Source organism: Suricata suricatta, chromosome 17 (genome assembly GCF_006229205.1).
Source record: "Suricata suricatta isolate VVHF042 chromosome 17, meerkat_22Aug2017_6uvM2_HiC, whole genome shotgun sequence".
Taxonomy (NCBI): domain Eukaryota; kingdom Metazoa; phylum Chordata; class Mammalia; order Carnivora; family Herpestidae; genus Suricata; species Suricata suricatta.
The window spans coordinates 34117100-34135874 of record NC_043716.1 but is presented as its reverse complement, the minus strand read 5'-3'; positions in this window follow the sequence as shown (position 1 = coordinate 34135874).

The window sequence follows — 18775 nt, the reverse complement described above, 5'->3', positions numbered from 1 at the left end:
TACACTCGTGTTCATTGTGGAGGTCAAGCACCAGATCAAACAGGTTGTGAAGAAGTCCTATGACGTTAACGTAGCCAAGGTCATCCCTCTGATCAGGCCCGATGGAGAAAAGAAGGCATATATCTCTCTGGCTTTTAACTACTGATGCTTTGGATATTGCCAACAAAATTGGGATCACTGAACTGAGTCCAGCGGGCTAAACCTAAATACACATTTTTTTCACCATAAAAAATAAAAAGTCATCAGCAGGGTGTCTGGCTGGCTCAGTTGGTGGAGCATGCAACTCTTGATCTTGGGGTTGTAGGTTTGAGCCCTATGTTGGGTGGAGAGATTACCCAAATCTTAAAAAAAAAAAAAGCTTAGAAATAAATCAATAAAAAGTCACCACCATACTCAAGGTCAACTAGATTTTCTCCTGCGTTATTGTCTAGGCGTTTTATATTTTTTTACGTTACACTGAGATCTTTGATCGATTTTGAGGCAATTTTTTGTGAAGAACATAAAATCTGTCTAGATATGGGTGTTTGCATGTGTATTTCTACATTGTTCCAGTATCATTTGTTAAAAAGACTGTCTTTCCTCCATTGCGTTGCATTTGCTCCTTTGTCAAAGATCAATTGACTGTTTTCGTATGGCTCTATTTCTGGGCTTTCTATTCTTTTCCTTCATTTATTTGTCTATTCCTTTGCCAATACCACACAGCTTTGATTACTGTAGCTTTATGGTAAGTCTCAAACTCAAGAACTATTAGTCTTCTGACTTTGTCTCTCTCCTTCAGTACCGAGTTGGCTATTCTGGGTCTTTTGCTTTCCACATTACATTTTAGAATTGTTTTGTTGATAGCCACAAAACAACTTGCTGATATTTTGATTTAGGATGACGTTGAATCTGTAGATCAAGTTGGGAAGAACTGACATCTTGACAAAACTGAGCTTTTCAATCCATGAGCATGGAATGTCCCTCCATTTATTTAGTTCTTCTTTGATATCTTTCATCAGAGTCTGTAGCTTTCCTCACAGAGATCTTATACATATGTTGTTAGATTTATATCTAAAGTATTTCCTTTGGGGGGATGCTAATGTAAATGATAATGTGTTTTTAATTTCATTCATCAGTGGTATATAGGAAAATGATTGCCTTTTGTATATTAACCTTGTGTTCTCCAATTACATGTTAGTTCCGGGAGTTTTTATTGTCAAGTCTTTCAGATTTTCTATATAGATAATCATGTCATCTATGAACAAATAGTTTGATATCTTCCTTTTTTAAAAAAATTTCTTCCTTCTCAATACCTTTCATTTCCTTCTTTTGTTTTACTGCGGTAGCTAGGACTTCCAGGACAATGTTGAAACACAATGGTGAGAGAAGCATCTTTGCCTTCTTTCTTTTCTTTTCTTTTTTTTTTAATGTTTATCTGTTTATTTTGAGAGAGAGCAGGGAAGGGTCAGAGAGAGAAGGAGTGAGAGAATCCCAAGCAGCAGGCTCCATACTGTCAGTGTGGAGCCCACCGAGGGGAACGATCTCATGAACCACATCATGACCTGAGCCAAAATCAAGAGTCAGATGCTTAACCGATGGAGCCACCCAGAAGTCCCATCTTTGCCTTGTTTCTGATCTTATTGGGAAGGCTTCCAGTTTCTCACCATTAAGTGTGATGGTAGCTAGACTTTTTGGTAGACGTTCTTTATCCAGTGAAGGAAGCTCCCCTCTATTTCTACTTTGTGGATAGTTTTTATCACAAATGGGTGTTGAATTTTGTCAAATGCTTTTTCTGTAACTATTGATATGATCCTGTAACTTAAAAAAATGTTTTTAATGTCTTTTATTTACTTTTTGAGAGCAGAGAGAGACAGTGTGAGCAGGAGAGGGTTAGAGAGAAAGGGAGACACAGAATCTGAAACAGCCTCCAGGCTCTGAGCTAGCTGTCAGCACAGAGCCTGATGCGGGGCTCGAACCCACAAACCGTGAGATCATGACCTGAGCTGAGGCCGGACGCTTAACCGACTGAGTGACCCAGGTGCCCCCACATAACTTTTCTTTAGCCCGTTGATAGATTACATTAACTAATTTTCAAATACTCAACCAGCCTTGCATATCTAAGAGAAATCCTGCTTAGTCACTGTGTCTAATTTTCTTTATATATTGCTGGATTTGATTTGCTAATATTTTTTGAGATTTTCACACATGCTCATGAGAGATATTCATCTGTGGTTTTCTTTTCTTGTAATGTCTTCATCTGGCTCACATATTTGGGTAATGCTGGTCTCATAGAGCGAGTTAAAAAGTATTCCCTTATCTTCTACCTTTTGAAAGAGATTGTAGAGCATTGGTATAATTTCTTCCTTAAAAGTTAAAGTTCTCCAGGGAGCCCATCTGGGCCTTGTGGTTTGTTTTGAAAAGTTTTTGTTGATTCCATATCCTTAAGAGATATATGCCTGTTCAGATTGTCTATTAGTGCGCTGTTCTTAATCGATGACACTTCTGCCCAGGCAGGCTTAGAGTTGTGGTTATCATCATTGATTCCATCTCACCCCAGTTTCTTTTTTTTTAATTTTTAAAATATATGTATTTATTTTTGAGAGACAGAGAGACAGAACGTGAACAGGGGAGGGGCAGAGAGAGAAAGAGACACAGAATCCGAAGCAGGCTCCAGGCTCTGAGCTAGCTGTCAGCATAGAGCCTGACGTAGGGCTCAAACCCACGAACTGTGAGATCATGACCTGAGCCAAAGTCGGACACTCAACCGACTGAGCCACCCAGGTGCCCTCACCCCAATTTCTAACTGCAAGCTAAATGGTGACTTCCTTGGTTCAGGTCTCCTCCCATTCCAGAGTAACCAAGAGTTTGGAAGCCAGGTTCTAGGAGATTAAAGGGGTTGTTATGACACTACTACTCGTAAGCTGTGTGACCTTCAACAGGACACTGAACCTTCTGATCTCAGTTTCCCCATCCACAACATGATGAGAACTGGTTGTCGCAGTCGTGTTGGATCATCACATAGCCCGTGACTCTGCAGTGAGTGATATTTCCATGGTCAGATGCTGTTTTTTGGTTGTCATTGGTTTTTTCAAACAAGGGTCACCTTTTAGACTAATGACATAAGACTTGTCTATGGGTACAGCCTAAGGGGGTAAATGTTAGTGACTTGATGTCAAGAAGATAGCTCATAGTGGCTGGGAGGTGGAGAGAGAGGGTAGGTGGGGACCAAGGTGGGGAATCAAGAGATGCCACCTGTGTGATGAGTGATGATGCACAGATGAGGGGTGAAGGGTTTGAGAACAGTGGGTCATGACCACATTTAGGAGGGAATGAGAGACTGGAGGTTGAGAGCCAAATTCTCATCAGTCCTAAAAGGCAATCAATTGGTAACGTCTAAAGTTGACAAGTCAAGGAAGAGAAATACTAAGCTTTAAAATAACAGTATACTGGAGCACCTGGGTGGCTCAGACAGTTGAGTATCCAACTCTTGGTCTCAGTTCAGGTCATAATCTCTTGGTTTGTGAGATCGAGCCCCACCTCAGGCTCTGCCCTGATAGTGCAGAGCCTGCTTGGGATTCTCTCTCTCTCTCTCTCTCTCTCTCTCTCTCAGCCCCTTCCCTGCTCATGCTTGCTCTCTCTCAAAATAAATAAATAGGGGTGCCTGGGTGGCTCAGTCAGTTGAGCGTCCAACTATGGCTCAAATCATGATCTCACACTTTGTGAGTTTAAGCCCCGTGTCGTGCTCTGTGCTGACAGCTCGGAGCCTGGAGCCCGCTTCGGATTCTGTGTCTCCCTCTCTCTCTCTCCCTCCCCTCTTCATACTCTGTCTCTCTCTCTCCTTCTCACTCAAAAACAAATAAACATTAAATAAAAAATAAACTTTAAAAAATGAGTGATAAGAAGACAATCACCGGAGTATCTAAGTAAAAATGGTTCCAAAGTGGGGAGCAGGACTCCAGCTGGGACGGGGAGACATTGTTTTTCCCTTGAATCCTTTCTGCGTTCTTTCATTTTTCAACCAAGCATATATTAGTTAGTAACAAATGTTTACAGAAGTTATCTTAATTAGGGGCACCTGGGTGGCTCTGTCGGTTAAGTGTCTGACTTCCTCTCAGGTCATGATCTCCCGGTTCGTGGGTTCGAGCCCCACGTTGGGCTCTGTGCTGACAGCTAGCTCAGAGACTGGAGCCTGCTTCAGATTCTGTGTCTCCCTCTCTCTATGACCCTCCCCTGCTCATGCTGTCTCTCTCTCTCTCTCTCTCTGTCTCTAAAAAATAAATTTAAAAACACTAATAAAATAATTTTTTAAAAATAGCCAGAGGAGCATAAAAAATTTTTAAAAAGTTATCTTAATTAAAAAGTTCAACTGAAGGATATTTTTAGTTTTCCTTTAAGATTTTTTTCAGTTTGTTTATTGACGACGTGGGACTGACATCTAAGAAACTGCACAGACTCGCAGTGAACAGCTTGGTGGTTCTGACAAATGTGCACAACCGTGAGACCCTCACCGCAATCAGGAGAGGGCGCATTTCCACCCACCCTCACGCCCTCTGTAATCCCTCCTTCATCTCCCCGACCTTCCCCCCAGTGCAACCCCTGATCTGCTTTCTGCTACTACAAGCCCATTTCTAGTTTCTAGAGCTTTACATAAATGGAAGCATCTAGCATGCACCTTTCTTTGGTGGGGGGTCTGGTTTTCATAATTATTTTGAGACTCATCCATGTTGTTTCCAGAAACAGTAGTTTATTCCCCCCCCCTTTTTTTGAGAGAGAGAGAGAGAGAGAGAGCGAGAGCGAGAGCGAGAGCGAGAGAGAGAGAGAGAGAGAGAGAGAGAGAGAGTGAGCAGGGAAGAGGGGCAGAGAAAAAGGGAGCAAAAGAATTCTTAAAAATTTTTTTAATGCTTATTTATTTTTGAAAGAGAGAGAGACAGAACATGAGTGGGGCAGGAGCAGGGAGAGAGAGAGAGAGAGAGAGAGAGAGAGAGAGAGAGAGAGAGGGAATCTGAAGTAGGCTCCAGGCTCTGAGCTGTCAGCATAGAGCCCAACATGGGACTCGAACTCACGAACCGTGAGATCATGACCTGAGCCGAAGTCAGATGCTTAACTGACTGAGACACCCAGGTGCCTCCCCCATGTTTTTAAATTCACAGACACATCATCAATTATCTGGAATTAGTGTACATTTTACATTTTCTTTAATGTCTATTTTTGAGAGAGAGAGAGAGAGAGAGAGAGAGAGAGAGAGAGAGAGAGAGAGGGAATCTGAAGTAGGCTCCAGGCTCTGAGCTGTCAGCATAGAGCCCAACATGGGACTCGAACTCACGAACTGTGAGATCATGACCTGAGCCAAAATCAAGAGTCAGATGCTCAACCAACTGAGCCCCCCAGGCGCCTGACTAGTCTGTTCCTTTTCATTGCAGAACAGTATTCCATTGCATGGACGTACCATCGTCTGTTTATCCATTCACTCACTGATCAGTGAAACCTTTGTGATATCTTCTGATTTTGACAATTTCAAGAAAAGCTTCTACAAACCTTCACGTGTGTGTCTTTGTATGGACATATATGTTTGCTTTTCTCTTAGATAAACACTGAGAGGTGGAATGTTGGATCCTATGGTGGGTATATAATTACCTTTTAAGGAACTGCCAAACTGCTTTCCAACCAGCGTGAGAGTCTCACATCTCTTGTGTCCGTGCTGACACTTAATATGATCGGTTCCATTTTTTCAAAATTGTAGCCACTAATCAGTGCCTAGTGGAATTTCATTGTAGTTTTAATTTGCATTTTCCCTAATAACTATTAGTGTTGAGCACTTTTCCTGTATTTTTTTGTCATCCATGTATCTTCTATACCAAAATATCTCTTTAACTCTTTTGCTCACTTTTTATTGGGTTGTTTGCTTTCTTGTTGTTGAGTTTTGAGACCCCTTTTAAAAAAGCATTTTTAAATTTTATTTTGGAGAAAGAGAGAAGATGCAAACAGGGGAGAGGGGCAGAGGGAGAGAGGGAAAATCCCAAGCAGTCTCCACGCTCAGCACAGAGCCGGATGCAGGGCTTGATCCCATGACCCTGGGACCACGACCTGGGTCAGAAATCCAAGAGTCAGACACTCTGCTGACTGACTGAGCCATCCTTGTCTCCTGAGAGCTCTTTATGTATTTCCAAATATAAGTCCTTAGTGAGATATATGCTTTATAAATATTTCTCTTGTCTCATTACAAAAGAAGTCTTTTATTTCAGAATACTGTTAGATCCCCCCCAAAAATTTTTGTAGAGTTCCTATATATCACATACCCAGTTTTCTGTTATTACATCTTACATCAATATGGTACATTTGTACAATTAATATGCCAGTATTAATACAATAATATTAAGGCCCACTTTATTCAGATCTCCTTAGTTTTTACCTAATGGGCTCTTTCTATTCCAAATTCCCATACAAGATCCATATTTAGTAGTTACATCTCCCTAGGCTCTCTAACATTTTCTCAGACTTTCCTTGTACCGATGACCTTGGCATTTCTGAGGCGTACTGGTCAAGTATTTTGTAGAATGTCCCTCCATTGGGATTTCCCTGATGTTTATTTTCATGATGAACCTAGCGTCGAGCGCCTGGGTGGCTCATTCGGTTAAGCAGCCCACTTTGGCTCAGGTCATGATCTCACGGTTCATGAGTTCCAGCCCCGCATCGGGCTCTGTGCTGACAGCTCAGAGCCTGGAGCCTGCTTCCCATTCTATGTCTCGTTCTCTCTCTGCCTTTCTCCTGCTCGCACTCTGTTTCTCTGTCTCTCAAAAATAAATAAAATTTAAAAAAAGAGAGAAAGACTAGGGTTATGGATTTGGAGGAAGAAGTGCCATTCAGATCCTATCAAGAGCACATACTAATGACATTACTTATCACTTTATATGTGAACTTCAACCACCCAGGTGAGATCATGTTTGTCAGGGATTTCCACTGTAGAACTGTCTTTCCCTTCACCCTGACTTTCCATGCTGGACTCGTTGGAAAGAACCCACACTTAGAGAACGGGCAACTACACTCCATCTTGACTGGGACACGTATATAAATTATTTGGACTTCTGCATGGGATAGTTGTCTCTTTCCTCACTTAGTTACTTACTCAATAATTTATTTCTATCAGTGTGGACTCGTGGATATTTATTTCATGCTTTGAGTTACAATTCAGCACTACTTTACTTATGTTTCTGCTCAAATTATTCCAGACTTGGGGCACCTGGGTGGCTCAGTCAGTTGAGCGTCCAACTTCGGCTCAGGTCATGATCTCACAGTCCGTGGGTTCGAGCCCCACGTTGGGCTCTGTGCGGACAGCTCAGAGCATGGAGCCTGCTTCGGATTCTGTCTCCCTCTCTCTCTGTCCCTCTCTTGCTCACGCCCTGTCTCTCAAAAATAAATAAATGTTAAAAAAAATTGAAAAAAGAAATAAACATTAAAAAAATTTTTTAAATACACACACACACACACGCACACACACACACACACACACACAAAATAAGACAAAGCTACTTAAAACAGCACCTTTTCTTTCCATCTCCTTTTGGGATTTGCTTCCTACTTTGTACCAGATTGTTTTGTTACATTCTGCATTCTTTCCTGAGATCTCCCAACCTCTTAAAAGATTTGTAAAATTTGCAACATGACGACTCACTCCCGGTGCTGTCAACTTCTCAGGGTTTGACAGGTGCACACTGCGTCCGCCATCACCGTGTCATACAGAATAGGTTCATCACCCCGAAACGAGGTCTCCTGAGCGTCAGCCGTCAACCCTTCCTTTTCCCCACGCACTGCTTGCAAACATCCACATTTTTACCATCACTATGATTTTGTCTTTTCCAGAAACATATAATTGGAATCACATGTAGCCTTTTTAGACTGGTCTGTTTGACTTCGAAATATACATTTACAATTCATCCATGTCTTTTCTTTTATCGCTGAATAATATTTCTCCAGATAGATGATTACAGCTCGTTTATCCATTCACCCTTTGAAACATCTTGATCATTTCTCGTTTTTGGCAGTTATAAAGCTGCGAAAACATGTGTGTGGACATAAAGTTGCCAAGTCAGTTGGGTAAATGCTTCGGAGTGTGACTGCCGCATCATACATTTAGCTTCGTAGGAAACCGCCAAACTGTCTTCCGAAGCGGCTGTACCGTTTTCATTCCCGCCAGCCGCGAGCGAAAACTCTGCTCCTCTCCGTGCTCCCCCAGCAAGCGCTGCGGTTGGTTTTTTAAATCGGAGCCGTCCTAATAGGTTGTCTTGTTTTTGCTTTAATTTGCAATTCCCTGATGACATATGAGGCTGGGTATCTTTTCATATGTTTATTTGCCATCCCTGTATTTTCTTTGGGGAAGGGGGAGGTGTCTGTCCAGATTTTTCACCCGTTTTTTTAATTGGTTTGTTTGTTTTCTTATTGTTGAGTTTTAAGACTTCTTTGTATATTTTGGATACAAGTCATGTTTCGGAAACATGTTCTGCAAATATTTTTTCCCGGTCTGTGGCCTGTCTTTTCATTCTCTTAACAGTGTCTTCAAAAAAGAAGATTTTTATTTTGATGAAGTCCAATTGAGCAACTTGCTTTTTCATGGATCCTGGGCTTGGGGGTCATAGCTGAGAAATCTTGCCTCACCCAAGGTTATAAAATAAATCGTATTTCGGGGTACCTGAGTGGCTCAGTCAGTTAAGGGTCCGACTTAAGCTCAGGTCATGATCTTGCTGTTTGTGAGGTCGAGCCCCACATCGGGCTCTCTGCTGTGAGCACAGAGCCGGCTTCGGATCCTGTGTCTCCCTCTCTCTGTCCCTCCCCTGCTCACGCACACACTCTCTCTCAAAAATAAGTAAACATTGAAAAATAAACAGTATGTTATTAATATTAATCATAAACATTTTATTAATAAACTTAAAAATACTGTTTCTTATGTTTTCTCCTAGAAGTTATATAATTTTAAGTTTTACCTTAGGCCTGTGACCAATTTGAGTTTGTTTTTTGCATATAATGTGATATATGGGTCAAAGTTTTTCTGTTTTTGCTTTTCGGTTTTGGGCATATCGATGTCCACTTGTTCCGACACCATTGGTTGAAAAGACTGTCCTTTCCCCACTCAGTCACCTGAGTACCTTTGTCAAGAATCAGTGGCCTAAATATGTGTGGGTTATTTCTGGATTCTATTTTGTTTCATTGGTCTATTTATCTATGTTTACACCAATACCATATTGCTTTGATTATTATAGCTCTATAATAAGTCTTGAAATCAGGTAGCGTTACTCTCCAAGTTTGCTCTTCTTTTTTGTTTTTAAAGGTTTTATTTATTGGGGCGCGTGGGTGGCTCAGTCGGTTAAGCCTCCAGCTTCAGCTCAGGTCAGATCTCACGTTCATGGGTTCGAGCCCCACGTCAGGCTCTGTGCTGACAGGTAGTTCAGAGCCTGGAGCCTGCTTTCGGTTCTGTGTCTCCTTCTCTCTCTGCCCTTCCCCCTCTCATGCTCTGTCTCTCTCTGTATCAAAAATAAATAAAACATTAAAAAAAATAAAATAAAGTTTTTATTTATTTACTTAAGTAATCTCTACCCCCAGACGTGGGGCATGAACTCACGACCCCGAGATCAAGCCGGCCAGGTGCCCCTTTTCTTCTTTCTCAAAAGCAGGTCCAGAGCAGCGCTTGGTCTGGTGCTAATGGCTCCCCATTCCTGAGTAGTCTGCCCGATGTTGCGTCGATTGTGAGTTTTTCCAGTGTGGCTGGTGGGAACAGGCACTGTCCCCAGATGGGCACTGCCTCCTCCTCCTTTCAGATCATCTTTCCCAACCTTGGGTAGTTTCCTCACTCACATGCACTGATCAGTACTCAGCCTAACACTCAGGGGGTCCCTTCTGCAGATCTGGGGGTGCGCCCTGTGCAGACCTCTCCTCCTGTTAATTCTAGACACCGTGTGTCTTTATCTCCCAGCCAGCTCTCACATTTACCCCTCCTCTCTGGGAGAACCTCCCCCCCCCACAGCGCTGGGGTCCTGCCTCAGTATCTCTGCCTGGGCCACAGCCCAGAAACCTTCTCTGGGCAGGAAGCTGGGGGATCTGAGGGCCTGGCTCCTTGTTTCCTATCCCTCGAGGATTACCGGCCTTCCTGGCCTGGCCTTGTTTCACACATTCTGTCTGGTTGTTTTGGTTGTTTTGAGGGGAGGGTGGGCAAACACAATCCCCACTACTCCATCCTGGGGCAAAAGCTAAGGGATTTTAAAGTCTCTTCCAGCCTTATTTTATTTTTGAGAGAGAGAGAGACAGCGTGAGCAGACGAGGGTCAGAGAGAGAGGGAAACACAGAAGCCGAAGCAGGCTTCAGGCTCTCGGCTAGCTGTCAGCACAGAGCCTGATGCAGGTCTTGAACTCACACACCGCGAGATCATGACCTGACCTGAAGTTGGAGGCTCAACCGACTGAGCCACCCAGGTGCCCCATCTTCCAGCTTCAAATCTTGCAGTTCATTGAGCCTCCCGCCTGGTCTCCCTGTGTCACACGGGTCTCCCTGCTAAGTCTAAGGTGACGCAACCAAGGCGCAGGAGGGCAAGGTGGGCCGGGCAGGCGAATAGGAAGTAGGAGAGAGAGCATCACGTGTATGGAGAGAGAGAAGAGTCGATGGAGGGCTGGTGGGACTCCAGGAGGAGTGGAGACCAAGGGGGGCCCACGGAGTCACCCCGGGACACAAGAGGGTGCAGGGTGAGGCCATGGCTGAACCCGCTTCTGTCTGACCCTGGAATCCAAACTCTGAAGTGCTCGCAACCCTGCCTGCTCTGAGAGCCTGCAAGAAAGAGGAGAAAGAGAGGGTTTTGCGTGGTGCCTATCCCGGCCTGAAGCTCGCAGCCTCCCCGGAGGAGCAGAAAGGGAGGGTGGAACCACGTTTTCCTGAGCCCAGAGGTGCCACTTCCCCCCAGGAGGCTGGGGGGAGGCCCCCTTTGTCTGAAAGGCTCTGGCCTGGAGATCTCACAGGAGTCCACAGCACCCACCAGTGCCCCGCGTGGCGCCCGAGGGCTGGGGGACAGGGGGAAGCTCATGGCAGATACATCTTTGTGCCCCTGAAGATTCCAAGGGTGGGGAGTGGTGTGACCCCATGGCGTTAGCGTTGGCAACCTGCTGAAAGCGCACCCCATGGATTCTGATTCAGCGGGGCTGGGCCTCTGAGCCCCAGATGCTTCTGTTGCAGCACATGGTTCAGAGTTCCATCCTGAGAAGCACTGTTCCATGCAGTGGGTGCCATGTGGGGGTGGAGGGAGGGGAAGGGGGGGAAGATGGCCCTGTCTGGGAGCTTCCCAGTCTCGCCAGGGGATGGGGGATGGGGGTGGGGGGGGTGGACCACAGATGCAGAGGGGAGGATCCCAGGCCGACAAAGGTAAGCCTACCGGCATCCTTTTAAAGTCCCTGGGGCCCTGGGCTCCCTCCCATCCCAGATCTTATCTCTGGGTGCCTGTCCCTGGATGGAGCTCTCTCCAGGGCACCTTGGGGACCCCCTGGGGCAGGAGAAGAAGGCAGATCAAAGGGCAGGCGCCCTGACAAGGGAATCTGAGAGGCTTTCTTTGTCTGTATCCTGGAGAGGCCCCGCCTGAGACAGGATGGGTGGGAGCCCTGGGCCAGGGGCTGGGGAAGGAGGTGTGAGTGGAGAAACCAAATCCTGGTGTATTCACTGTGGACAAAGGGAACGGCTTGGAGAGGGGGTCAGGCTCCTCTCACCAGCTGCTTTGGCTGGAGACTTCCGGCACGTTCTCTTTGGGGGCAGAAAAGACCCGGGGTGGGGGGGGGGTTGGCATTGCATCTCTATTGGTTGAGGACCCAGGTTATTTACACCCCGGAGGAGGCCTGGGAGCAGAGCTAGGGATGGGGCGATGAAGTAGGAAATAGACCCCTCCCAAACTCGCCAGTCCCAGACGCCCCTGACATGGCTGTCCCTCCTGGGGGAGCCGAACAGCCGCTTGGGTGTAACACTATCTCGGGGCTCTGGTGTCCCCCACATCTGGAGCCCCAGCTGCCGACCCACCATGGAGGCTGTGAACTCTTCCCCCGAAGCCTGCCTGGTCCCAACAGCAGGAGAGGAGCCGAGGGGCGAGGGGCGCAGCAGCTGTCTGCGCTGGGCTGTCTGGGCCACAGGCGGGCGCCGAGGCTCTGTCTGGGGGTGGTAAGGAGTGGGGTGTCTGTATTTCACCTGCCTCTGCGGGAATCTGGGGCCTTACAGTTGGTGTTAGGGCTGGGGGTCTGTTTGGGAACAGTCAACCTCATCCCAACTTTGAGTTTATTCAAGATAACCCAGACAAAGACCCTAAACCACATACCCCCTCCCCAAATCCTCCCCTGAGACCTATTGGACTCGACTTAGGCTCACCGGACCATGTCCCGATACTGCCAGGCCAGGTCCAGAGGTGGAAATGGGTGGGGGCGGGGGCATGGGATTCCCTCATACCCCACGACCCCCTGTCCCCACCCCCAGCAATGCTCTTTGAGGTGGGTTATTCTGAAGCGCCCTGGATTAGCAACAAGTGCCACGAAATTAGCAGCTTATAAAACAACGCACATTTGTTATCTCATGGTTTCCATGGGTCACGGGGCCAGCGCCACTGGGGGCTCTGCTCAGGGTCTCCTGTCAAGGTGGTGGCTGGGCTGCATTCCTTCCTGAGTTCAGGATCCTCTTCCGAGATCCCACTTTTCTTGGGGCTATAAGATAGGCTGCCGGAGGCTGCTGCTTGAGGCTCCCCCGCCCCACCCCAGGGCTCCCTGCCCCCCCCTCCCTGCCCACCGGCTCCCTCTCCCAGGCCCTCATACTACAGGGCAGGTCACTTCTTCAAGGCCAATGTGAGGCTCTCTGACCAACCTCCACTTTAAAAAAAAAAATTTTATGTTTATTTTTGAGAGAAAGAAACAGCATGAGCAGGGGAGGGACAGAGAAAGAGGGAGACACAGAATCTGAAGACAGGCTCCAGGCTCTGAGCTGTCAGCACAGAGCTCCATGCGGAGCTCGAACCCACAAACTATGAGATCATGACCTGAGCCAAAGTCGGATGCTCAACCAACTGAGCCACCCAGGCAACCCAGACAAACCCCCACTTTTAAAAGCTTTTACCTGATGAAGCCAAACACACCCAGAACCAGCTCCCTTTTGATAAGGCAGATGTTATTTAGAACCTTGATGACACCTGCAAAAGCCCTTCACCATTGTCATGTTTCATTGACCAGAAGCAAGTCCCGGGTTTTGTCCACACTCAAGGGAGCAGATTATATGGAGGCAGGATTCATTGGGCATCACCTTAACCTTGCCTCTGCCACACCATCCACTGAGCATCTTGTGGTTTTTTTTTTCCTTTATAAGTAGGCCTCACGTCCAACATAGAGCCCAATATGGGGCTTGAACTCACGACCTGGAGATCAAGACCTGATGAGATCAAGAGTCAGATGCTTAACCAACTGAGCCACCCAGGCGCGCCTCCATCTCCTCCCGCAGACCTCTGCCATCTCTGGACCGTGCAACAGGGAGCACGGCCATAGCCTGGGCAAGGGGCCAGGCGTGGACCTTTTCTTTTCTTTTCTTTTCTTTTTTTCACTTCTACTCGGCAAAAGCTGGTTGCTGTGCACAAGGCACGCAGGTTGGTGAGACCATGACCCTGACCGCTGAGACCCCCATCCTCCAGGGGGAGGCCAAGCCCACATTAAGAAGTCACCTTATACCTTTAGGGGAGTCTGGGAGAATTTCTGAATGGACGGATACTCTGAGCCGGCTCCGGTGGGATTCGGGAAGCAACCAATGTTGGGAGTGAGCAAGGGAAGGGCTGTTCTGGCTCAGGGTCAGCTTGACAGAAGGGAATTTGGGGAGCAATGTGGCTGCTGACCACAGGGGTTCAGATTGAAAGATCAGACTAGAGAGCAGAGAGGGAGGGCTGAGAACGGGCCAGCTGGGGAGGCAGCAGGGAGCCTCGACTGTGAACTTCTGTGAGCAGGGGAAGGACATGATGATATCTTGTCATTGACGCCTTCTGAGAGTCCCATCTCCCTGTCTATACTGAGCCCCTGCTATACGAGACAGACACTGGGTTTGGCGCTGTGAACACAACGTTGAATCAGCAGAGGGGGTACCTCCGGGATCTCAGACAAGTCAGGGGCACCAACATTAACCAAGTCATCAATTACATAGGGCGTATGTGCTAGGAGTGGACAGGGTATCGTCAGAGCAAACACCTGGGCCCTGACCTCATCTGCTGGGTTCACGGAGGCGTGGGGTGGGTGAGGGTGGCCCGTATGTCACACCCCAGTGGAGAAAAGAGAAAACAAGAGAAGCCGATGGGCTCTGGTTCTCATCCTCTCTCAAAGCCTCGGCCACCAACCCTACTCTGCGTGCTCCGTGCCGGCCCTCCTACGTGGGCACAGAGAACACCGCCGGACAGCAAGGAGCTCAGCTGTGCGCCCCCAGGTTCCGGGAGCCCCTCCGGGCCACCGCAGCAGCCCCAGGGGCCCTGCCCCACTGCCTTGTGGCCCCAGATGTTCTCACGCCCCGTCGTCCCCGACGCCGGCCCCAGACAGTTGCACAGCTGGCCGGCCTGTGGGACAGCGGGCCTGCCAAGAGCCCTGGGAAGGAGGGCAAAGAGGGGACACCTCAGACAAACAGAGCTGACTCCCTGAGCCAAAGCACACACCGGTCAGAAGCCTGAGCAAGCAGGCTGGGGAGGGGGGCGGGGGCGGGTTGGGGAGGGAGTTAACCCTTTCCCTCCCATCACAGTCCCCAAGGAGTCCCCCACAAACTCAGGTCCTCCATTCCCCTGTCCCTACTCCTTAACCACCACAGCCGACTTCTCTGACACCTCGAGAAAACAAGTTCATTCATTCACTCATGTTTACAGAAGCAAGACCCAGGTCTTGTCCCCACGGAGCTGGGGTCTGGAAGTTCTTTCTGTTGTCTGACCTTGCTCCCACTGTCTAACTTGGTCACAGCTGTCCCTCTGCTGTTCACAGCAGCCTCCAAGCGGAGAACCAGGACCCAGGTATAGAATAGGAGCAGCCGAGGGGCAGCAGTGCAGCAAGGTGAAGTCCTGGCCCCTGTTGCGGTCCCCTGACCTGCCAACAGTACGTCCGCCGACAGGTTGCTGAGGTTTCTGCTAAGGGGCCTGTCAGGAGGCATCCATACGGAACCATTCGACCCATGTCGCCCACAGTAACCGTGCAGGCAGCGTCCCTGGCTGCCCTTCGGACCACAGCAGGGCGCCCAGAGACAAAGTCCGAACCGTCTGGAATTCACGCTCTGGTGGCGGAGGCAGACGCTGCCCACAGAGGCAGTCAGGAAACAAGTTCATCCCCGACTGTGATGGGCGCAAGAAGGCGTGCAGGGGGTGGGTGAGCAGAGCCCTGGATGGGTGGGTGGGAGGCAGTCGTTTGCCCATCTCTCCAAGTCTGCATCGAGGTGTCTGGGCAGAGGGTCCCAGGGGAGCCAGCACCAGGCCCTGTGCCCACAACTTCCGAGTCCCAAAGCGTGCACTGCTCCACTCAGCACCCGTCAATGAGCGGGCCGGGTGCTGTGCTCATGCCAGAGACAGCTGTGACCAAGCTGGTGGGGACCTCTCAGAGACCCCCTGCCCGTGGGGGAGGACGGACATTAAACAAAGTACATTGGGAAGGATGACTTATGCATTGTTGGTTTTTTTAATTTTTTTTAAATGTTTTTTAATTTATTTTTGAGAGACAGAGAGAGACAGCATGAGCAGGGGAGGGTCAGAGAGAGAGGGAGACCCAGAATCCAAAGCAGGCTCCAGGCTCTGAGCTAGCTGTCAGCACAGAGCCTGACGCAGGGCTAGAACCCACGAACCGTGAGATCATGACCTGACCCGTAGCCGGAAGCCAGACGCTTAACCGACTGAGCCACCCAGGCGCCCCGACTTACACATTGTTAAAGGAAAGTGGCTGTCTGCTCTAGATCCGGGCTCCCTAAGGGCAGGGGCTCTGTCCCCACTGCACACTCGAGAGGTCTGAGGTCAGGACAGTGATTTCTCCGTGAGTCTGGAGGTGCCCTCATGGAAGGTCTGCTTCCTGCCGGGGCTGGGGCTGTGGTCCAGCCGCCAGGCGCTGTCCACACCTCCCAAGGGGCCAAGAGTGGAGATCAAGTCTCGTCATCCTGCTATGCTAGCGGGCTCCCTGTTACTTCCTGAACGGAGTCCACTGCTCCTGGGGCCCCCCTACCTCAGCGACACCTCTGGGGTATAGCCGGGCCTGGGGCCCATCAGCTCCCCATAGTCCCTGCTGGGGCTCAGCCCTGCGGCTCCCTGCCCTCCCCGTGGCTGGGAGCTCCCACAGCTGCTCACAGCAGGGATGAGTGATGCCACAGGTCCGCACCCACCATCAGGAGGGGCCTGAGCGCAGGGCCAGACCTGGAAGAAGACCCAGGAGAAGTTGCTAGAACAAGGGGGGTTGTCTAGGAACAGTTCCAGGAGACATGGCCTCCAGTCTCCCCTCTCAATTCCCCACAGGCCCTGGGCAAGCCCTTTCTGTCCTGCTGGCCTGTCTTCCCAGGACAGGATGGACCTAGGATGCTTCTTGTGGTCCCTTCTGGTCCTCAGTTCCCCCGCCTTTTTATTACAAAATGGACAGCGCGTCTTGGAAAACTGCAAGGTCAGAGGACCTCATATGAGAGGATGTGTTGCAGCATGAGAGACTTGAGGCTGATACTCAAAAGAACTTTCTGGAAGCAAGACTCTGGACAGGCTCTGAGTCACTGCTTTCCAAGCTCCCACCTGGCTAAACAGCAGGAGGGGCCTGTGTCTGAGGCAGCATCCAGGGGTACCTCCTGCCCTGTGCACCCAGGATGGCGGGATTTTGTCCTGGTCAGGCGGGACTGCCCTTCCTGGCCCTCTGAGGTTTGACGTTTGACCTGCAGCTTAGTCATGCAGCAAAGCTGTCTGTCCCCTCACACATCCCGTTAGGACGGTGCAGAGCCCAGTGCTATCTTTGGGAAGGGTGGCAATCTGTCCCCAGGAGCAGATCCAGCACCTGCTTTCAGGAGGCTCCCGACAGTGGGACAGTCACTGCTCTTAGGCAGCTCCAATCTAATGGGGGGGTACCCAGCTTCTGCCTTCAGAGAAAGGACCTGTCCTGTGGAGAAGTGACCCAGGACGCAGGCAAACACCAAAGCCCCCACTCTAGACCCCCAACTGTGTATGAGTCTGAAACCGGATCAGGGAAGCTGAGATTGCAGCATGCCCAGCAATGAGTGCTGGTGGCTTTGGGGCCGGGCACCCCTGTACCCCTCTGTGACCCCCCCAGCTCGCCTGTAGGCATGTGCATGGGCAGAAGGGAAAAAGGAGGGTGGGGGAAGGCCCTCCTTGGGGGCCGTTGCTCATCTGTAGGCAGATGTCCTGTGCTCATGCCTGGGGACTGGGTGTGCCCAGGCGAAAGGTTCTAGGTGCGTGGTGTGCAGTGCAGTGTGTGCACGCACACGAGTCAGGATGTGGGTCCCGGGGAAGTGGGAAGCCTGGGCCAATCCGGGTCCCGGGAAGTCATGCTCAGTGTTCTGCACGCTCCCCCCACCCCTGGGCCTGGGGCCCCCTGCACACAGGGAGGGGCTCAGAGAGCCATGTGAGGCCTCCCCAGCTTCATCTATCTGTGCTCTAAGCTGCAGAGAAAGCCCCAGGGGCCCTCCAAGCCTACCTCCAGGCCTTCTGTCTGCCCTTGATCCCTGTCCTGGAGCCTAACAACTGCGCCTGGCCATCGAATGCAGGCCGGGCCACCTGTCACTGTGACATCCATTCTCCTCGGAGGGCTGGGAGCGCCCACCCAGCTCCCAACCCCCCTCCCTCCCACCTTTCTCCCTTCCAACCGCACTCCCACAGCTGGGAATTCGGCTGGTGGCACCCTTGGCCATGGGGGCTCCTGGCATTCTGAGCCTTAATCCTCGAGTTGGGAGGGACCAAGACCACAGAGAGCTCTGCTCTCAGCACCCCCAGAGCCCTGCTTCCCACTGCCCTGCCCCAGAACGCCAGGGGCCTCAGCCCAGACCAGGAAGAAGTCTGCTCATTTGCATATCACCTACGACTGATTTACATGTGCCTCCTGTTTAGTCTTTTCCAAGCAATTCCAATCTCACAGGATGCTGAGCTTTCTCTAGAGGCTTCCTTCTTTCCGCTCCCTCCCCACATCCAGATGCCTCCTAAGGCACGCGCGCGCACACACACACACACACACACACACACACACACACACAGCTATACACCTGCCCCTGTAACCGTGCGTAAGAGTATATCAGCCCCCACTCTCATGCAAAAAAGCAGAGTCCTGGGTCTTATACTTGTGCACTCTTGTCCATGCCCCGTGGGATGGGCACTGAGCTCACACTCATACACGCAGGTGCACAGGAGCCCATGGCTTGTGTCTTCACACACATTCGAAGTCACATGCATTTGCCTACACTGTACACACACACACACACACACACACACACACACAGCCCCAGGGCACTCTACACATGCAAATTAGTGCACAGCACACACAGATCCAGTTCACCAAGGGGCCCAGAGCCTGCATGTGGTCCAGCGCTCCACGTGGCAGATCCCCAAACGTGCAAGACTGGCAGGGCACCACCCCCAGGAGGCAGAGCTCAGCAAACGGCTGTTTTTAGTAGCTTTACCACCAGTGGGTCCTTAGGATACTACAGTCAGAAATCCTTCAGTTGGAAACTTGTCCCCATTGAAATATAGCTCTACCCACACCTTCTGTCTTAATGTTATTGCTCCCCTTCCAGACCTTATTAACCTCCAACACAGCTTCCTTGG